Source organism: Penaeus japonicus, unplaced genomic scaffold (genome assembly GCF_977035675.1).
Source record: "Penaeus japonicus unplaced genomic scaffold, GWHDUDI00000001_assembly GWHDUDI00000030, whole genome shotgun sequence".
Classification (NCBI taxonomy): domain Eukaryota; kingdom Metazoa; phylum Arthropoda; class Malacostraca; order Decapoda; family Penaeidae; genus Penaeus; species Penaeus japonicus.
In genome coordinates, this window is record NW_028234432.1 from 8075408 (window position 1) to 8080407 (window position 5000).

General features: G+C 42.5%; 1 protein-coding gene across 4 annotated transcripts in view; it reads right to left on the minus strand.

Moving 5' to 3' along the window:
• Window positions 1–5000, minus strand: part of LOC122260869 (neural cell adhesion molecule 1) — a 187590-nt gene that overhangs the window by 27765 nt on the left and 154825 nt on the right. The window lies entirely within an intron of this gene.

A 5000-nucleotide genomic window follows, 5' to 3' on the forward strand; every position in this document is an offset into this window, starting at 1 on the left:
AGAAAGAAAATGGTGTTATTGTGAGCTATGGTGAGCTATGGTGTGTATGGTGACGGTGATGGTTAAAGGTAGTGATGATGGGTGGTTGGGAGGATCGTGGTTGGGAGAAAAAGAAAGAAAGAAAATGGTGTTATTGTGAGTTATGGTGAGTATGATGTGTATAGTGACGGTGATGGTGAAAGGTAGTGATGATGGGTGGTTGGGAGGATCGTGGTTGGGAGAAAAAGAAAGAAAGAAAACGGTGTTATTGTGAGCTATGGTGATTGTGATGATGGTGATTGGGGGATCGTCAGGATTGATAGTTGGGAGGGGGGGGGGGGGGGGGGGGGAATGATGGTGATGAAGGTGATGGTGGTTGTTATTGTGATGACGGTGATGGAGATAATGATGATGGTGATTGTGATGATTATGATGATGATTATATTGACTATTACTATAATAATGAGGACGATAATGATGAGGATTCATATGATCTTTTAACATTTATAGAGATAACTTAAGATGATCATGAATTTCACAAAATAATAAAAGAAAGCGATATCCAATCACAAATAAATTATATTGCATATCAATATTGCAACGTGAATAGATGCCGCAAACAGCGCACCTGTAAAAATAGATACCACATAAACAATCTTTAATCATAGGCCTATTTACCAACAAATAAAATCATAACATAAACTTAAATCTACGGCAAAAGCAACAACAACAACAACAACAACAACGAATACATCCACTTCCATTTATTTTAACAACAACAAATATATTCACTTTCATTTATTCTAACAACAACAATAATGATATTAACAACAACAAATACATTCACTTATATGTATTCTAACAACAACAACAAAAACAACAACAAAATGTAAATTACTTCCATCCATTTGAACAAAAACAACAACAGCAACAAAACATAAATTTACTTCCATCCATTTGAACAAAAACAAAAACAACAACAAAACATAAATTTACTTCCATCCATTTGAACAAAAACAACAACAGCAACAACAACAACAACAAAACATAAATTTACTTCCATCCATTTGAACAACAAAAACAACAACAACAACAACAAATACATTCCGCTCCATTCATTTCGGAAATTCGTCGGCTAAAAGCTAAGTCGAAATATATGAGGATACCAAAGCCCCCCATTCACGATGAAAACAGCTGTTATTAAAATCGTTTATTTGCCTTTTGTCTAGTCGGAAGCCGGATAATAATAACGACTACACGTACACGCATGGAAATATTTGTAATGTTTGTTTGTATGTATGTAGATTATGTAATGGTATACTAATTGTGAATGCACATACAAGCACGCATACAAACACACACATACATACACACGAGAAGATAAGAGGGGAGAAGAGAGGAAAAGGGGGTAGGGGAGGGAGGGGAAAAGGGGAAGGAGGAGAAGATGAGAGGGGAGAAGAAAGGAAAAGGGGGAGGGGGAAGGAGGAGAAAGGGAGAAGGAGGGAAGGAAAGAGGTGGAAAGGGAGAGAAGGTAAGAAGGAAGAAAACGGGAAAAGGGGAAGGAGGAGAAGAGAGGAAAAAGGGGAGGGGAAAAGAGGAGAAAGGGAGAAGGAGGGAAGGAAAGAGGTGGAAAGGGAGAGAAGATAAGAAGGAAGACAAGGGGAAAAGGGGAGGAGGGTGAGGGAGACAGAGGGGGGGGGGAGGAGACACTATCTAGAGGTAACCCTCCCCGCTATCAGGTTTACCTTCGCGTGCTCTCATAAAACCGTATCTTCTCGTTTTCTTACGTGTGTGTGGGAGGGGGGGTAGAGGGTAGGGTGGGAGGGGGTTGCGAGGGTAGGAAGGAGGAGGGGTAGAGAGAAGGGGTTGGAGAAAAGAGGAAGAGAGGAAGGGGGGAAAGGAAAGGGGGAAGGGAGAGAGGGGAAGCGAGGAGGAAAGGAGAAGAAAGGTAGATAGATAGATAGGTAGAGATAGATAGATAGACAGATAGACAGATAGATAGATAGATAGATAGAGAGAGAGAGATGATAAGGATGATTTAAAAAAACATGATGATGATAGTGATAATAAAAAGATAGTAGTACTGATGACAATAACAAAAATAATAATTATAACAAGGATGAAAATAGAAATAATGATATGAAACTAATAATTGTAATAATAATAGTAACAAGAATAGTACTAATACCAATAAAGATATTAATGACAATGATAAAGCATATATGATAATATGAATGAAATAAGCAAATAAATAATTTTTAAAGAGGTGAAACCCGAAATTAATACAAGCTCTCTCTCTCTCTCTCACTCCCTCTCTCACTCTCTCTCTATCTATCTATCTTTCTCTTTCTCTCTATCTTTCTTTCTCTCTCTCTCTCTCTCTCTCTCTCTTTCTTTCAGTCTCTCTCTTTCTCTCTCTCTCTCTCTCTCTCTCTCTCTCTCTCTCTCTCTCTCTCCCTCTCTCTCTCTCTCTCTCTCTCTCTTTCTCACTCTGTCTCTCTCTCTCTCTCACTCTCTCTCTCTCGTTCCTCTCTCTCTCTCTCTCTCTCTCGTTCTCTCTCTCTATTTCTCTCTCTCTCTCTCTCTCTCTCTCTCTCTCTCTCTCTCTCTCTCTCTCTCTCTCTCTCTCTCTCTCTCTTCTCTCTCTCTATTTTTCTCTCTCTTCCTCTCCCTCTCTCTCTCTCTCTCTCTTTCCCTCTCACTCTCTCTCTCTCTCTCTCTCTCTCTCTCTCTCTCTCTCTCTCTCTCTCTCTCTCCCTCTCACTCACTCTCTCTCTCTCTCTCTCTCTCTCTCTCTCTCTCTCTCTCTCTCTCTCTCTCTCTCTCTCTCTCTCTCTCTCTCTCTCTCTCTCTCTCTCTCTCTCTCTCTCTCTATTCCTCTCGCCTGTTCTCATTCCGTTTTGTGAGAAATAAATGTTTGACCAAGAAACATTAACCCTGAGTCCGTTCTCATCCCCTAAGCAATAATTCCTGCCATTGCACGCCGATAAATTTCATTTGGGGATAAAAAGCAAAGTTTGTGTTGTTACTTCACATTTGGTCTCCCTCTCTTTCGCTCCTTTCCTCTCTCACTCTCTCTGTCTCTTTCTCTCCCTCTTCCCCTCTATTGGTTGTGTAATGTTTCCTTTCACGCTTCTGGGGTGGACGAAAAATATAGTTCAATTGGTGTGTGTAATTTTGTACCGAATTGTTGTTAGGTCATAGCCTATCCTCAAATGGTATGTAGAAGTGCATGCATATATACATATAAATGTAAAAACACATACACACGTATATACACATTTAATCATGAAATCACTCACATACACACAAACACACATACAACACACACACACACACAAAACACACAACACACACACACACAAAACACACAACACACACACACACAAAACACACACACACACTTTACTCTCACAAACACACACACACACACACACACACACACACACACCACAAACACGTAACCCCCCCCCCCCCTCCCCCATCCCTCCATATAACCTCCCCCACCTCCCCACCACCATTCTCCCACTCCCCACATATCCTCCTCCCCTCCCCCCAATGCACAACCCCCCACCCCATCAACCCGCAACCCACCACCACACACATACACAAAGTACACACCTATATAACATCTTTTTAAAAACACACACACACTCTCAATGCCTAAACCCCATTACAGAGAGCGGAACGTGCTTACAATATATTGGTTCTACGCAAGCTCGACCTGGTAACGAGACACTGAAGCTACAATAGGGAAGAGGATGAGGAGAGGAGGATGAGGGGAGGAGGAGGAGGAGGAGGAGGAGAGGTGGGTGAGGAGAGGAAGAAAGAGAGAGAGGGAGAGAGAGAGAGAGAGAGAGAGAGAGAGAGAGAGAGAGAGAGAGAGAGAGAGAGAGAGAGAGAGAGAGAGAGAGAGAGAGAGAGAGAGAGGAAAGAGATAGATAGATAGATAGATAGAGAGAGAGAGAGAGAGAGAGAGAGAGAGAGAGAGAGAGAGAGAGAGAGAGAGAGAGAGAGAGAGAGAGAGAGAGAGAGAGAGAGAGAACAAGGGGTATGAGTGCGGAGAAGAGGGAAGAGAGGGGAAAGAGGGGTAGAGGAGGGGGGTGGGGATGGGGGTTAAGAGGTGGAGGCGTGTTAATTGAACGCAAAAGGAAGGGAGAAGGGAGGAAGAGGGAGGGAGGGGTGGAGGGCCCTGGGGACATAAAATTGGAGGGAAAGTGAATTTTAAAGCGAGTGTACGCAGGTGACGGGGGGACGAGGAGGAGGAGGAGGGGAGGAGGAGGAGGTGGGGGGTGGAGGGGTTGTAGTCACACACAAGGCAAACAGCGTCTTTTCTTGCATAAGGTCGTGAGAATTCTGTGCAAAAAGTGAGAAGAAAGGACAGGAGGAGGAGAAGAAGGAGGAGGAAGAGGTGGAGGAAAAGGAGCAGGATGAGGAGGAATAGGAAGAGGAGGAAGAGGAAGAGAAAGAGAAAAAAGAAGATGAGGTGGAGGAGATGGATGATGATGATGATGATGGTGATGGCGATGATGATGATGATGATGATGATGATGATCATGGTGATAGTGATAATAGTATTAATAATGATGATGGTGATGATGAGGAGGAGGTGGAGGAATAGAAGTAGGAGGAGAAAGGAGAGAATGAGGAGGAGGAGGAGGAGTACGAGGAGGAGGAATAGGAGGGGGAAGGAAAGCAAGGAAGGAGGAAACAACATAAGTGACATCTACTCGTGTGTGTACGTAGTAACATTCATACATGCGTGTGTATTTCAGTACACGTACACACACCCATACACTACTTGTACATCCAACATAAAGCAAAAAAAGTAACACTACAATAGATTAAAGAAGAAGAAGAAGGAGGAGGAGGAGGAAGAGATGAAGAAATATACACTGAGGGTAACCATAACATATGATATATAATCTTTTCTCGTAGTATTCATTGCCTTTATAGTACATAAGTCTTTCTTAATGGTCTTTACAGAGTACGAACTTTCCATATATCCTTTGTAATCAGTG